This window comes from Urtica dioica, chromosome 6 (genome assembly GCF_054948205.1).
Source record: "Urtica dioica subsp. dioica isolate 48M chromosome 6, U.dioica_male_clone48M_v1_H2, whole genome shotgun sequence".
NCBI classification, from domain to species: domain Eukaryota; kingdom Viridiplantae; phylum Streptophyta; class Magnoliopsida; order Rosales; family Urticaceae; genus Urtica; species Urtica dioica.
Window position 1 is genome coordinate 21,410,694 of NC_142761.1, and position 17,359 is coordinate 21,428,052.

At 42.1% G+C, this 17,359-nt stretch overlaps 1 pseudogene; it reads left to right on the forward strand.

Moving 5' to 3' along the window:
• Positions 1 to 14,456, forward strand: part of LOC149393496 (uncharacterized) — a 78,125-nt pseudogene extending 63,669 nt beyond the window's left edge.
• The last annotated feature ends 2,903 nt before the right edge of the window (positions 14,457 to 17,359 follow it).

Below are 17,359 nucleotides of genomic sequence, written 5' to 3' on the forward strand. Positions count from 1 at the left end.
ACGCGGCTTCTCCTAGATCCTTCATATCGAATTGCTTTGCCAGCCAGACCTTAACCTCAGATAACTTACCCACGTCATTACCAATGAGTAGTATATCATCGACATATAGTACCAGAAACACAACTTTACCTTCGTGTATTAACATGTAAACACAAGGCTCATCTATTGACCGTTCAAAGCCAAAGCTCTTTACAGTTTCATCGAATCTAATATTCCATGACCTAGATACTTGCTTTAATCCATAAATGGACTTAAGCAACTCACAAACCTTGGTCTCTTGACCTTCTTCCACGAAACCGTCTAGTTGAGCCATGTAAATGCGCTCGTCAAGATTGCCATTCAGAAAGGCTATCTTGACATCCATTTGCCAGATCTCATAGTCGAGAGCTGCAGCTATGGATAGGAGTATGCGGATGGATTTAAGCATCGCGACTGGCGAGAATGTTTCTTCATAGTCAATCCCTTCTTGTTGGGCATTTCAACTTTCATGGCGTCAAGCCAAAGGTTTGATTCAGAACAAGCCATCGCTTGGCTATAGGAAACAGGATCATCTATGTCAGAGACGGCTACAAGAGAGTCTCCATAAGACATGTACTTGTTAGGCTGTTGAACAGCCCTCTCACTACGTCGAAGTACTACTTGACGAGATTCTGATGAGTTAGGTTGTGTTTCAGTTGGGGTAAGAACAGTTCTTACAGATGAGGTAGAAGCTTCCTCACCCAACTTTTCTTCAAGCACAATTTTGCTTATAGGTTTTGCATCCTTCATAAAGTCCTCCTCAAGGAAACGAGCATTCGTGCTAACGAAAGTCTTATCGTCCTCGGGACTGTAGAAAGTAAAACCTTTGGTTTCCTTTGGATATCCCACAAACAGGCACAATTCTGACCTACTAGCCAACTTGCTAGTCTTTTGCCTCAGCACGTGTGCAGGGCAACCCGAAATTCGGATGCGGCCAAGATTCACTTTACGGCCAGTCCATCGTTCATAAGGAGTACCAGGAACCGTTTTGGACGGAACTTGGTTCAGAATATAGGCAGCTGTTTCAAGGGCATATCCCCAAAAGGAAAGAGGGAGTGATGAGTAACTCATCATTGATCTAACCATCTCCATAAGAGTTCGGTTTCTTCTCTCTGACATTCCGTTTTGTTGAGGTGTGCCAGGTGCGGTAAGCTGAGAAGCGATTCCTTCTTCTTTAAGAAAGTCATCGAACTCTCCAGACATATACTCACCACCTCGATCAGATCGAAGTGTTTTTATCATTTTGCCAGTTTGCTTTTCCACTAAACCCCTAAAGACCTTAAATACGTTAAAGGTCTCGGATTTGTGTTTGAGCAAATAGACAAAACCATATCGCGAGTTATCATCGGTGAAGGTAACGAAGTATTCGTATCCTCCACGTGCCTGTTGGCTGAGCGGTCCACATACATCAGAATGTACTAGTTCCAGCAACTCAGTGGCTCTTCGACCCTTATCGGAGAAAAGTCGCTTAGTCATTTTTCCTTCTATGCAGGATTCACAAGTAGGTAGTGAACCTATTGCAGAGACTTGGAGTGGACCATCCCTCACAAGTCTCTTAATCCTTTCTAGACTGATATGACCAAGTCTCAAGTGCCATAGGTGTGTTGATTTTGTTAGATCAGAGGATTCAGAAAGTTTGATCCTCTTTGGCTCCCTAATTAGATCATTATCTATTTCGGTGTCTAAAAGAGAAGGTTTAGTGGGATAGATGTAGAAAAGAGCATTCTTCATACATGCATCAGTGACAAAAGAATTATCAGGAAACGAAATACGAATTCCATTCTTAATGAACTTTAAACAATAATCTTGCTCACGAAGACGAGCAACGGATATTAAGTTCTTCCCAAAGGTAGGAACAAAATAAACATTATTCAAGTTTAAAGTGCGGTCTTCAAAAGACAGCGTCACGGATCCCACAGCCTTCGCGGACACCAGGCTCCCATCACCCCATTTGAAACAGAACTCGCCTTCCTCTAAGCTTTTGGTTTTCTTGAAACCATTCAAGGAACAACAAATATGGTTAGTAGCAGCGGAGTCAAGAATCCACGTTGATACATTATCAGCTACTAAGAATGCTTCGGTAACTAGTACAATACTATGTTCCTTTGCTTTGAGATAGGCAAGACAGTTCCTTTTATCGGCCTTGTGAGGTCTCTTCTTAGTTCTAGAGGCGGAGGCTTTTTGCTCAGTAGCATGTGCCTCTCCTTGATTCCTCTTTCTCTTAGTGAGACCTACAGCAGTGTGAAGTTCCTTCATAAGCTTGGTAACAGTGTACTCTAGCTTGTTTATGAAGTAGTTCATCTTGGAGGTGTCAAGAGATGCGGGGAGAGTTTCTAAGATCATATCTATGACATTCTTCCCATCAGTCTCAGATCCTAGGATTTCCATTTTATTTAGAAAACTAATGATCAATATCATAAAGTCTCTAACAGGAGTCCTAGCCTTCATATGACAGTTCATAAACTGTCGGATTGCTTGTAGCCTTGTTTGACGCCTTTGGCCTCCAAACATATCAAGGAGATTGTAGAGCATGTCAGCGGCAGTCTCGAAGTCACGATGTTGCTCTTTCAGCATATTGTTCATAGATGCCAAGATATAGCACCTCACAATCTCATCGGATCGAAGCCAGGCCGCCAGGGCATCTTTCTCCTCTTGCGTCGAATCATCATTCGTTTGAGGACAGGGGGTGGTGAGAACCCATTTGTGCTTGTCGACAGTAAGGACTATGTCGAGGTTACGTTTCCAGTCGACGTAATTGTCGCCTTCGAGTTTATTCGAGGAAAGAATTGTAGAGAGAGGGTTGAGAGACATATTGCCTATAAAAGTTGAAACAAGTTTATGATTAGTCTTTGGTTTAGGATTTAAGTTTTATTAAGACTTTTGTAAAATCCAAAGGTGTTATAAACCAAACGATAATTTACTCCATCAAGAGAAGGCCGCAAAAAATCTCCATTTATAAGTAAATGACACATCATTAATGCTAAGCCAAGATGTCAATACATCTATTTTGTGATGAGGACATGCCCCAAAAGGAGCCGCAAGCAAAATACCAAGTGCCGGAAGGACCCGTGACGAGAGCTCGAGCGAGGAGATTCAAGGAGGAGCTTAACAATCTGATCATCAAGCTCCAAGATGAGGAAGGGGACGAGCTCGCAAAGGAGAGAATTCAAGGAAGCCAAGAAACACCAATGAAGAACGTTATTTGGGCTGAATTGAATTAGTCGGACTATTACTATTTTTCTATTTTCAGTTTATGATATTTGGGCCAAGACATGTTATTTAAAAGCCCGTATGGTTTGTATTGGGCTGGTCCTTTGTTTTTATGTTTATTATTGCTTAAATAAGGCTAAATGGGCTGATTAGGTTATGGGGCCCATGGAGCTACGAATTTGACCTATGTAAACTCTATAAATTAAGCCTTTACGCTGAATGGAAAAACACACAATTTGAATTTCGAGTTAAACACTTCCTGTGAGGATTTCATTCTCTCTTTGGTTCGTTTAGAACTATTCGAGTCTCTTACAAAGCGGTGCGTGTAGGAGTTCGAGCCCGACTCATCAGACGGCCATTCACATCCGTCCGTGGCGTCATTCGATCCACCATCGTTCCTAAATTGTAGACGATCCGTCGCTGTGCTATTGGGGTATCGGGTCTCGGAGCTTAGTCGGCCGAGGTTCGTATCAAGTGGTATCAGAGCTAGTCTCTACTTTTAGGTCTGCTTATCCTTTGTTTCGTTTTCTTTGTTTTCTTTTCTTCGTTTGTGTTGTTTTCATTCCGCGCGTACGTAGTTGTTGTGTTGAGTCTGTGTTTGTTATCTTCATATTAGGGTTGTATTCTTTTCGTGCTAAGTCTGTGTTCTTGAGCGTCAAAAAAAAAAAAAAAAAAAAAAAAATAGAAAAGATCCGGAAAAAAAAAAAAAAAAAACAAGAAAAGAGAATCCGTGGAGTTCAATCCTTATTCAGTGGAAATCAATTCTAATTTTCGCAGCCTATTTTAGGGGATCGATTTTATTCAGTTTCCAGATTTTATCATTTAATTTCGGAAATCTCATTGATTCCTAGTTTCCTGAAATCGGTTGTCATTTATTTGCTTTTATTTCCCGAATCCTTTCTCTTGCATTTCATGTTTTGTGTGTTCACAATCAATTTCGACATTTCAGTTGCACTTAATTCAGGATTTCATTTAGTTTCCTTATTTCCAGAATCATTTGCCATTTAATTACCCATTTATTCGTTTCCTGTTTGTGTGTGTTCACAATTAATTTCGACTTTTCACATTTAATTTCGAATTAGCATTACCTCCCGGATATCAAAAAAAAAAAAAAAAAGAGAAAAAAAAAAGAGAAAGAAAGAGGATCTGAAAAAAAAAAAAAAAAAAAAAAAGAGTATTTTTGAGCTCAAGAAATTTTATTTTCCTGATAGATTCCTTGTGTGTTTTGGAGCGTTTTTAGGTATCCTACATCCTATCGAAAAAAAAATTTTGTCGCCATTTGTCATTTTGGGCTGATTGTCGCACCTTGGGGGGTATTGTTTTTGGGACTTATATAAGACCTGGTCATAACTTTCCGTGGTGTCGTTTTATTGTCCGTGTCGTTTGGGTGTCGTTTGTGTCGTTTTGGTGTATCGTTTTCGAATTCCTTTCATCACCTTCCTGGTCTCTGAGTAGTTCGGTACGAGCCTATAGAGAGTTTGAGTGAGTGGTAAAAGGCAGAGAGAGTATAACTATCGCCATTATCAAACACGAGCGCTGAGTGATATTATTTGAGTGTAAACACGTGAGGGAGAGTTTTGTGAGGTTTTTCTTTTGTTACTATCAATATCTTGCAGCAACCATGTCTAACAACGGCGACGCAGATGAGGGAATTCCAGACCGGAGGCTGATGATGCAAGCAATGATAGGAGAGATGAGAAGGATGATGAGGGAAGAGTTGGAGCCACTACGAGAACGTGTTGAGAGAGTGGAGGAAGGCCAACAAGTTCCCAACAGAGGAAGACGAAGACAGCCAAGGGAGGAGACAGAAGATGAGATGGAGAATGATTTTGAAGAGGAGGACGAAACGAGAGAAGGTTCGAAAGAAGACAAGGAGGAAGGGACAGAGAAGACGGAGGAATTGGTGGCATCAAGCAGAAGATTCCAACATTCCAAGGGAAAAGTGACCCGGACGCCTACTTTGAATGGGAGACCAAAGCCCAGTTTGTGTTCAATTGCTACAACTACACCGAACGCAAGAAGGTAATACTTGCTGCCGCTGAATTCACTGATTATGCTATTGTTTGGTGGGATCAGCTGGTGACGAGTAGGCAACGGGATGGAGAGGAGCCGATAGAGACTTGGGATGAGATGAAGGCCATCATGAGGAAGAGATTCGTGCCTCGCCACTATTACCGAGAGCTCTACCAGAAGCTTCAGCGCCTACGGCAAGGCACTCGCAGTGTTGAGGAGTACTACCGGGAAATGGAGGTTGCCATGATCCGAGCAAACATCGAGGAAGATCGCGAGTCTACCATGGCCAGATTTATCAACGGGCTGAACCCTGACATAGCGGACAAGGTGGAGTTGCAGCATTATGTCGAGATGGAGGATTTGGTTCACTTGGCCGTCAAGATTGAGAAGCAACTCAAGACGAGGGGTAGCATGCGGGGAAACTGATTCTCAGACCAACCTGCATGGAAGAAGACCTTCAACCGAGACGAGAAGAGCAGTTTCAAACCACGAGGGGACGTAGCCAAGCCAAGCACTTCCACGGCCCCAACCACATCTAGTCCTGGTCCCAGTGCTCAAAAGAAACCGGAGACGTCATTTCAGCGAAATCGTGATATCAAGTGCTTCAAGTGCCAGGGAGTTGGTCACTTCGCAAATCAATGCCCGAATAAGAGGAGCATGACGATTCTTCCGACCGGAGAGATGGTTACCGACGATGAAGAGGAAGATCAAGAGTGTACCGGAGAAGAGTCAGACGAGGAAATTGAGGCACCAGCAGAGCTCGTGTTGGTCTCTCGACGAACTATGAACGCACAGGTCGTACGAGATGATGAGGAGCAGCGTGAAAACATCTTTCACACCAGATGCCATATTGGTGAGAAGGTGTTCAGCGTTATCGTCGATGGAGGGAGTTGTACGAACATAGCCAGCGTTGCTGTAGTGAAGAAGCTTGGACTTCCCACGACAAACCACCCTCGTCCTTACAAGCTTCAGTGGTTTAATGATGGTGAAGAGGTACGTGTCTACAAACAAGTCCTTATCAGTTTCCGGATTGGCAGCTATGAGGACTCGGTGCTCTGTGACGTGGCACCGATGGACGCGGGGCATATACTTTTGGGGCGGCCGTGGAAATTCGATCGGAGGGTGACTCATGACGGCTACACCAACAAGTACTCCCTCAGGCACAAGAATCGTACCATCACCCTCGCACCCCTTACTCCAAAGCAAGTTCATGAAGATCAACTGAGGATGCAACAAGAGAGGGAAAGGTTTAGGACCCTAGAGAAGGGAAAAGAACCAAGGGATGAGGTAAAAACAGAGAGAAAAAAAGAGAGAGTCCCAGAGAGAAAACCCGAGAGGGAAGTGGGGAGTGAAAAAAAAGATGGGGTCATGAAAAACAAAATCGGTGAGAGAAAACAAAACAACTTCTTTGCGGGCAGGAGTGATGTGAGGAAAGCCTTCTTTGCCAAACAGCCGATGATTTTACTTGTGTACAAGGAGGCTGCCTTATTCACTAACCAACATGGCGAGGTTCTACCTACTGCCATTGATTCTCTTTTGCAGGAGTTCAAGGACGTTGTTGTTCGAGATATGCCAACAGGACTACCACCGATTAGGGGAATTGAGCACCAGATTGACCTTGTACCCGGAGCCTCGCTTCCAAACAGACCGGCCGACCGAACCAACCCTGAGGAAACGAAGGAGTTGCAACGGCAAGTCGAGGAACTTTTGTCAAAGGGGTACATTAGAGAGAGCATGAGCCCTTGCGCCGTACCAGTTCTATTGGTTCCAAAGAAGGATGGGTCCCAGAGGATGTGCGTGGATTGCCGAGCCATCAACAACATCACGGTCAGGTATCGATTTCCCATTCCTAGATTGGATGATATGCTAGACGAATTACATGGTGCGTGTGTTTTCTCTAAGATTGACTTAAAGAGTGGGTACCACCAAATTAGAATGAAAGAGGGGGATGAATGGAAAACCGCTTTTAAAACTAAACTTGGGTTGTATGAATGGTTAGTGATGCCTTTTGGTTTGACTAATGCACCTAGCACATTTATGCGACTTATGAATCATGTTTTGCGTTCGTTCATTGGTAAATTTGTGGTGGTATACTTTGATGATATTTTGATTTATAGCAAGACCCTGGATGATCATGTCTTACACTTGCGTGAGGTTTTTATTGTACTCAAACGTGAACAGTTATTTTCTAACCTTGACAAGTGCACCTTTTGCACCGATCACGTTGTTTTCTTGGGTTTTGTTGTAAGTTCAAAAGGAGTGCAGGTAGATGAGGAAAAAGTGAAGGCTATTCAGAAGTGGCCGACACCGACAAATGCAGCTCAAGTACGGAGTTTTCATGGCTTAGCGAGCTTCTATAGGCGCTTTGTCAGAGATTTTAGCACGATCGCTGCCCCGCTCACGGAGGTGATGAAGAAACATGTGGCGTTCGCATGGGGGCAAGCACAGGAGGAGGCGTTCACCGCAATCAAAGAGAAATTAGTCAACCCTCCTTGTCTCGCATTACCTAACTTCGATAAACCATTCGAGGTGGAGTGTGATGCGTCCGGCGTGGGAATCGGAGCAGTTCTCATGCAAGACCGACGGCCGATTGCGTATTTCAGCGAAAAACTGAGTGGGGCCACCCTTAACTACCCCACTTACGACAAGGAGATGTACGCATTGATTCGAGCTTTAGAGACTTGGCAGCACTATCTTTTGCCAAGAGAGTTCGTGGTCCACACCGACCATGAGTCACTCAAGTACTTAAAGGGACAACAAAAGCTCAACAAACGGCATGCGCAATGGATGGAGTTCATCGAGCCGTTTCCATATGTCATCAAGTACAAACAAGGTAATGAGAATGTGGTAGCCGATGCCCTTTCTCGGAGGTACGTTTTACTTGCCACTTTAGATACTAAACTGCTTGGTTTTGAACATATCAAAGAGTTGTACCCAGAAGACCGAGAGTTTAGTGAGATATTTGAGAAGTGTGAAAAGATAGCATCGGGAGATTACTTTAGGCATGATGGATTTTGTTCAGATTGGGTAGACTTTGTGTGCCTAGTTGTTCTCTTCGGGAGTTGCTAGTTAGGGAAGCTCATGGTGGGGGCCTGATGGGACATTTTGGGATAGCTAAAACTCTAGGAGTGATCCAAGAGCACTTTTATTGGCCTCGCATGAAGCGTGATGTAGAGAGGATTTGTGGTAATTGTGTCACCTGTAGGAAAGCTAAGTCGAAAGTTCAATCACACGGTATGTATACACCTTTGCCTATTCCTAGCTCACCTTGGGTAGATATATCTATGGATTTTGTGTTAGGCTTGCCTAGGACTAAGCGAGGTCGTGATTCTGTTTTTGTAGTGGTTGATAGGTTCTCAAAGATGGCACATTTTATCCCTTGTCACAAAACCGATGATGCTTCTAATGTTGCAGATTTGTTCTTTCGGGAGATTGTTAGGTTGCATGGCATGCCTAGGACGATTGTCTCGGATAGGGATACCAAGTTCTTAAGCTACTTTTGGAAGACCTTATGGGCTAAGTTGGGTACTAGGTTGTTGTTTTCGACTACTTGTCACCCCCAAACTGATGGTCAGACCGAAGTAGTTAATAGGACCTTGTCGACCTTGTTGAGAGCAATAATTAAGAAGAATATCAAAACTTGGGAAGATTGTTTACCACATGTTGAGTTTGCTTATAACCGTGCTATTCATTCATCTACTAAATTCTCACCCTTTGAGATTGTCTATGGTTTTAACCCACTAACGCCATTGGATTTATCTCCTATTCCTATGTCTGAGCATGTGAATTTAGATGGTGAACAGAAAGCAAAGCTTGTTAAGCAGCTTCATGAGAGGGCACGACTCAACATTGAGCGCAGGACGGAGCAGTATGCGCAGCAAGCCAACAAGGGCCGCAAGAGAGTGATTTTCGAACCTGGTGATTGGGTCTGGTTACATATGCGCAAGGAGCGTTTTCCAGAGCAACGCAAGTCCAAAATACAGCCGCGTGGCGATGGACCTTTTCAAGTTATTCGCAGGATCAACGATAATGCCTACAAATTGGATCTTCCAGGTGAGTATAATGTTAGTGCTACATTCAATGTGACTGACTTGTCTCCTTTTGATGCAGATCATGATTTGAGGGCAAATCCTTTTCAAGACGAGGGGAATGATGAGGACATGCCCCAAAAGGAGCCGCAAGCAAAATACCAAGTGCCGGAAGGACCCGTGACGAGAGCTCGAGCGAGGAGATTCAAGGAGGAGCTTAACAATCTGATCATCAAGCTCCAAGATGAGGAAGGGGACGAGCTCGCAAAGGAGAGAATTCAAGGAAGCCAAGAAACACCAATGAAGAACGTTATTTGGGCTGAATTGAATTAGTCGGACTATTACTATTTTTCTATTTTCAGTTTATGATATTTGGGCCAAGACATGTTATTTAAAAGCCCGTATGGTTTGTATTGGGCTGGTCCTTTGTTTTTATGTTTATTATTGCTTAAATAAGGCTAAATGGGCTGATTAGGTTATGGGGCCCATGGAGCTACGAATTTGACCTATGTAAACTCTATAAATTAAGCCTTTAGGCTGAATGGAAAAACACACAATTTGAATTTCGAGTTAAACACTTCCTGTGAGGATTTCATTCTCTCTTTGGTTCATTTAGAACCATTCGAGTCTCTTACAAAGCGGTGCGTGTAGGAGTTCGAGCCCGACTCATCAGACGGCCATTCACATCCGTCCGTGGCGTCATTCGATCCACCATCGTTCCTAAATTGTAGACGATCCGTCGCTGTGCTATTGGGGTATCGGGTCTCGGAGCTTAGTCGGCCGAGGTTCGTATCATTTTGACTAGCCACCTTTTAAATTGGTTTGATCACTCACATCCTTTCGCAGAGCCTCAAGGTAGGATTACTAGGGATTGAGCCTAAGTGTGTAACCAACTACTTAGTCCAAAAGATCAGCTTTGAAAAACAATCCCCCAAGGGGAGGCCTTGTCATCATTGCATCACTCTCGGACGTAGCTCATTGAGCAATGATCGAAGCAATAACGCCTTGGAGTACTCACATTTAAGTGAGGGTCGCAAGAGCGGCTCTTAGTCCCACGTTATTACATCTTTCATTAGTGTTGGGGATCGTGGGTTACAAACAATGAATATAACCCTCCCACTTAGTTTTTGGAGATGGTTCATCGACTCTTATAAGTTCGGAAACAAATTTCCTAGTTAGAGAGCGACAGAGCGGACAACTAGAAGAGAATCCTAGATCAGCATGTTCAGAGCAGTATTAGTGCATAAAGGCAAAAGGTACATACTCGATTTTTTCCTATTTTCTATTTCGGGAAAGTGCGTGAGGGAAGTGTGAACTTCAACTCACTCGAACACTTGAAAGTTTGAGATTACACATCTTTTTATTTTTCGGCTTGTCTACAAGGAGACCTCCCACTCAAATTTTCAAGAGCATATAGATTTTGAACATATGTGATATAGATATAGTTTTGAAAACATTTTGAAAATTTATTTGATTTGGATGACAAAATATTTTTCAAGTTTGAAAGTGAAAACGGTTTTTCAAAATTCAAACTAGTTTTGTAAAAATTCAATTTCAATTAAACTTTCAAAAATCAAAACATTTTAATCTTACACATCATGTTTATAATCATATGAAAAACATTTTTGCTCAAGAAAATTTTCTCATTAGAGTTCTATAACTCATGGTAGTGGGGTTTGAAAATCCGGATTTCTTAAAAAACTGGAGTTTCAGACAGCCGCGCACCTCGGAGTAAAATCGCCATATCTGGCGGCTCCGATGTCCTTTTGAGCCGAAACTGGTGGCATTGGATAGATGAAAGACAGAGCTTTAATTTGATTCAAGAATAATTACATTTCGATTTCTGAGCAGAGAGTTATGCCACTTTTAATGCGGGTTTACTCCAGCTCGAAGAAAAAGAAATAAATTAAAACTTGGTCCTATTTAGGTGCGAAAAAGAATCAAGTGTAACAGAACGTTTTAAGATGTTGTTTAAAGCTTTTATTTGTGTTTTATTAGCAGGGTAATAACATAGAATAAAAGAAATAACAACAAGCATAAAACGAATACGGTAAATAAAAGAAACTAGAAAGACAAAGTAACTAGTCACAAAATTTACCGAAATTTCTCAAACCTTTAAAACACGTTTTTCAATATAAAAAATTAAAAACTTTTAGAACTGATTCTAATGTGTTTTAAAAACATCCCAAACTCATAGAAAATCAACATGCTTTTTAATTTAAAGACATGAGCAATAAATTAAAAAGAATCTAAGATAACAATTCTAACTTGTCACAAAATTATTAAACTTTCGAAAACGATTTTCAAGCTCATAATTTTAAAAACATGTACATGTAATCTTTGACCATAGTTCTGATACCATTTGTTGGAATTGATCTAGGGTTTAAGAAAAAGATTAAACGCTTCGGGAAGCGGTGGAATTTTAAAAAAATTCTTTTCAAGTAAAAACAGTTTTTACTAACCTAGACAAAGAAGCAAGTACATGTAATTAAAAATCAATATGAGCTAAGAGTTTACTAACCTTTCTTGAAGCTTGAACTTTGAAGAAGCTTTTGGAAAGTTCGCAACGCTCGTCTCCCCTCGCAGCACGTCTCTCTTTCTTTCCTCGGCACCTCGAGCAACCACGAAAGTTTTTATCACTAAATCATTCGAAATAAAGGAATCAGTGAGTGGGCACTTTTAAACACTACGACTTAAGAACAAGTCTTGAAGTCGCAGAGCTAAACACTAGGTCGAGTGAGGACCTAGGTGCCAAGACAAGAAAAAATCGAAAATAAACTAGAGAGAGAGAGAGAGGATTTTCGGCCACAATGTCTAGAGAGAGAGTCTCTCAATCTCTAACTTGTGTGGAATCAATAAAATGAAGGGAATGAGGGTCCTATTTATAGGAGAGGGGTTGGCCTTGGAAAGAAGTAGTTTCCTTTTATTTCCAAGCCTTTATGAGCAATCTTTTATTACCCATTCCTATCAATATAGGCGCCCACCTCATATAATCCACAAGGGATTAGTTTCCTCTTTTGTTTCCCTTCTTGGTTGCCTTGGCTGATTCTCCTTGTTTCCTCATAGAGGAAATTTGTTTCCTCTTTTTCTTTTGGCAAGTATCTTGATACATTTATGCGCAAAATATTCTCTTTCTCTTGGGTATTTTGGGCACCCATCTCTCATCTAGAAGGAGCTTCTAGAAGCTTCTTCATTTGTTCATGACAACATGAGAAAAGCCCATTAAGAATTTTCAATAAAATTCTTATGAAATGAAATTAATTCACAAGGCCCAATAATCAAGTTATGGCCGAGTGACATTAAGTCATCAAATGAACTTGTCAAAAAATTTATTGACATTCATTTCATCATATGTGTCAAAAGGCAAAAATACCCTTTTGACTATTTCCGTTCTTGTTTTGACTTAGCTTCCAGTTTAACTATTCCTATCGATGTGATTCGTGACAGTGACCTCATGGACCGAAATGAACAAAGCTTGAGCTAAACACTTGGAATCAAAAGTTCACAAAATTTTTCCAAGTTTAGCATAATGCCAACTGACTCCACTAAAGAGCTGACATTGAAAATCTCTCGGTTCAAATGAATTTGTTTTCTACTCAAGAATTCGACCTAATTATGATGAGCGGATCCACTGAATATTATCTATGTTTACCCTTCATGAATGTCATCAGCTAGTCGGGATTTACTAAATTACCATTTTACCCTTCTAGCTGTTATTTCCTCAACTCCTTTGTCGCTTGTGAATAAGTTAGAAACAATGTATTGACGAGGAGCTAACAAGTCACATTGTTTCATCCAAAAGAGTCAGGACTCAATTTGGACACTGGCCAGTTCATTTATTCACACTCCAAGGAACAAAGCATGAGGTGACATACATTGCATTTCAGCAATCTTGTACATGAATTCCATATCTATGAGAACTTCACAAAGTTACTCATGACAGACTCACAACTTAGTACTTCACCAATAGGCCTTGTTCGGAATCACATAGTGAGTCCGAACTTTGACTTTCTCAAATGAGAATACTAAGGTGTGAAATGGCATGTCTCATTTCAGGATTAAGGTAAGCATGATGCAATTCATACATAGTGACTTCGAGACATAAGAGGTTAAATGGTTTGTTCTTATATTGTCTCTAGAAGTGCACTGGTCAATTCAGTACCTTCGGAAGATACCTAGAAGAACTATAGAGTCCCCAACTCTCAATGCCTCATAACCAGACATCATAGATTCTTCTAACAATCATACTGAGGTCAATAGTCCTTTGACCCTAAGATTGCGAATATATCGTTTGAAGCAAACTACGAAGAGTTTGTTCATGCAAATCTACATTTGTCTCTTCGTAAGTTGTTAAGTTTGTTTATGGACTAAAAGACTAAGGTTTTATCATAAAGCTTCAAACAAAGAAGATTGAATGAACGTTTCAACTTTTTATTAATGAATAAGCAATTACAAGCAAGAGTCTTCGTAAGACTATATGACATCAAATGTACATAAATAGACACTACTACTCTTCTTGTGGGCACCATTGACAACAGTTTAAAAGTGCCCACTCACTGATTCCTTCTTTTCGAGTGATTTAGGGATAGAAACTTTCGTGGTTGCTCGAGGTGCCGAGGAAAGAAAGAGAGATGTGCTGCGAGGGGAGACGAGCGTTGCAAACTTTCCAAAAGCTTCTTCAAACTTCAAACTTCAAGAAAGGTTAGTAAACTTCTATGCTCATATTGGTTTTTATTTACATGTACTTGCTTCTTTGTCTAGGTTAGTAAAAACTGTTTTTACTTGAAAAGAAATTTTTTAAAATTCCGCCGCTTCCCGAAGCGTTTAATCTTTTTCTTAAACCCTAGATCAATTCCAACAGGCCGGCCCCTGGTTGAGTCAGGGTTTCGCCGCCCAAGACCTCGTACCAGCCACGTAGGTCGAAGAGATGCCTTTGTTCCCATTGGCCCTAGATGGGCCGACAACAGGGACTCAATTGGCCCATTCTTACTCTCACGAGAGCGTCGTAGAGTGAATTTTGGTCCGCCATTGGGGGCGACATAAGCATGTCGTTAGCGACGGTTTTTGTGTTCCTCGTATGAATGCACGCAGATTTGTCATCGAGACTTCCGAGTCTATTGGTTATTGATGATCGAGAAGTTGTGCATGTCTGACATGAGGACTTTCAAGTCGAAACTCGAGGAATAGACCCGACCTGGGGAGCTATGCGTGAGGTCGACTCGAGGGTCGGTCATGTGTAGAGTCGGCACGAGGACTTATCAGTTGACTCGTGGACTCGAGACTCAACTCGAGGAGTCATGTAGAGTATGCAAGAGGAGTAGTTAGTCAACTCGTGGACTCGGTACTCGACTCGAGGAGTGAACTCAACTCGATGAGTGTACCTAATTCGAGGAGTGAACTCAACTCGAGGTGTTACGCGAAGAGTCGGCACGAGGACTTGTTAGTCAGCTCGTGGACTCGTTATTCGACTCGAGGAGTGAATTCAACTCGAGGAGACATGTAGAGTCGGCACGAGGAGTGACTAGTCGACTCGTGGACTCGATACTCGACTCGAGGAGTGAACTCTACTCGAGGAGACATGTAGAGTCGGCACGAGGAGTAGCTAGTCGACTCGTGGACTCGGTACTCGACTCGAGGAGCAAACTCGACTCGAGGAGACATGTAGAGTCGGCACGATGAGTAGCTAGTCGACTCGTGGACTCGGTACTCGACTCGAGGAGTGAACTTGACTCAAGGAGACATGTAGAGTCGGCACGAGGAGTAGCTAGTCGACTCGTGGACTCGGTATTCAACTCGAGAAGTGAACTCAACTCGAGGAGACATGTAGAGTCGGCACGAGGAGTAGCTAGTCGACTCGTGGACTCGGTATTCGACTCGAGGAGTGAATTTAACTAGAGGAGACGTGTAGAGTCGGCACGAGGAGTAGCTAGTCGACTTGTGGACTCGGTATTCGTCTCGAGGAGTGAACTCAACTCGAGGTGACATGTAGAGTCGGCACGAGGAGTAGCTAGTCGACTCGTGGACTCGGTATTCGACTCGAGGAGTGAACTCAACTCAAGGAGACGTGTAGAGTTGGCACGAGGAGTAGTTAGTCGACTCGTGGACTCGGTATTCGACTCGAGGAGTGAACTCAACTCGAGGAGTCATGTAGAGTCGGGACGAGGAGTAGCTAGTCGACTCGTGGACTCGGTACTCGACTCGAGGAGTTAACTCGAGTCGACAAGACATGTACAATTGAAGCTCTGTCTGTCCTCTATCCAATGCCACCGGTTTCGGCTCAAAAGGACATCGGAGCCGCCAGATATGCCGATTTTACTTGGAGGTGCGCGGCTGTCTGAAACTCCAGTTTTTTAGAAATCCGGATTTTCAAACCCCACTACCATGAGTTATAGAACTCTAATGAGAAAATTTTCTTGAGCAAAAATGTTTTTCATATGATTATAAACATGATGTGTAAGATTAAAATGTTTTGATTTTTGAAAGTTTATAGAACTCTAGTTTGAATTTTGAAAAACCGTTTTCACTTTCAAACTTGAAAATATTTTGTCATCCAAATCAAATAAGTTTTCAAAATGTTTTCAAAACTATATCTATATCACATAGGTTCAAAATCTATATGCTCTTGAAAATTTGAGTGGGAGGTCTCTTTGTAGACAATCCGAAAAATAAAAAGGTGTGTAATCTTAAACTTTCAAGTGTTCGAGTGAGTTGAAGTTCACACTTCCCTCACGCACTTTCCCGAAATAGAAAATAGGAAAAGATCGAGTATCTACCTTGTGCCTTTATGCACTAATACTGCTCTGAACATGTCGATCTAGGATTCTCTTCTAGTTGTCCGCTCTGTCGCTCTCTAACTAGGAAATTTGTTTCCGAACTTATAACAGTCGATGAACCATCTCCAAAAACTAAGTGGGAGGATTATATTCGTTGTTTGTAACCCACGATCCCCAACACTAATGAAAGATGCAATAACGTGGGACTAAGAGCCGCTCTTGCGACCCTCACTTAAATGTGAGTACTCCAAGGCGTTATTGCTTCGATCATTGCTCAATGAGCTACGTCCGAGAGTGATGCAATGATGACAAGGCCTCCCCTTGGGGGATTGTTTTGCAAAGCTGATCTTTTGGACTAAGTGGTTGGTTACACACTTAGGCTCAATCCCTAGTAATCCTCCCTTGAGGCTCTGCGAAAGGATGTGAGTGATCAAACCAATTTAAAATGTGGCTAGTCAAAATAGATGTATTGACATCTTGGCTTAGCATTAATGATGTGTCATTTACTTATAAATGGAGATTTTTTGCGGCCTTCTCTTGAGGGAGTAAATTATCGTTTGGTTTATAACACCTTTGGATTTTATAAAAGTCTTAATAAAACTTAAATCCTAAACCAAAGACTAATCATAAACTTATTTCAACTTTTATAGGCAATATGTCTCTCAACCCTCTCTCTACAATTCTTTCCTCGAATAAACTCGAAGGCGACAATTATGTCGACTAGAAACGTAACCTCGACATAGTCCTTACTGTCGACAAGCACAAATGGGTTCTCACCATCCCCTGTCCTCAAACGAATGATGATTCGACGCAAGAGGAGAAAGACGCCCTGGCGGCCTGGCTTCGATCCGATGAGATTGCGAGGTGCTATATTTTGGCATCGATGAACAATGTGTTGCAACAACAACATCGTGATTATGAAACTGCCACGAATATGCTCTACAATGTCCATGAGATGTTTGGAGGGCAAGGACGTCAAGCTAGGCAACAAGCGGTCCGACAATTCATGAACTGTCGTAAGAAGGCTGGAACTCCCGTTAGAGATCATATGATGCTGATCATTAGCTATCTAAACGAAATGGAGATTCTTGGATCTAAGATTGATGGGGAGACTAAAATAGATATGATCTTGGAAACTCTCCCCGAAACCTTTGATACCTTCAAGTTGAATTATTCCATGAACAAGCTGGAGTACACTGTTACCGAGCTCATGAAGGAACTTCAAACCGCTGAGGCACTCACTAAGAAAAAGAGGGCTCAAGGAGAAGTACATGCTACTGCCTCCACCTCTGGATCTAAGAAGAGACCTCGCAATGC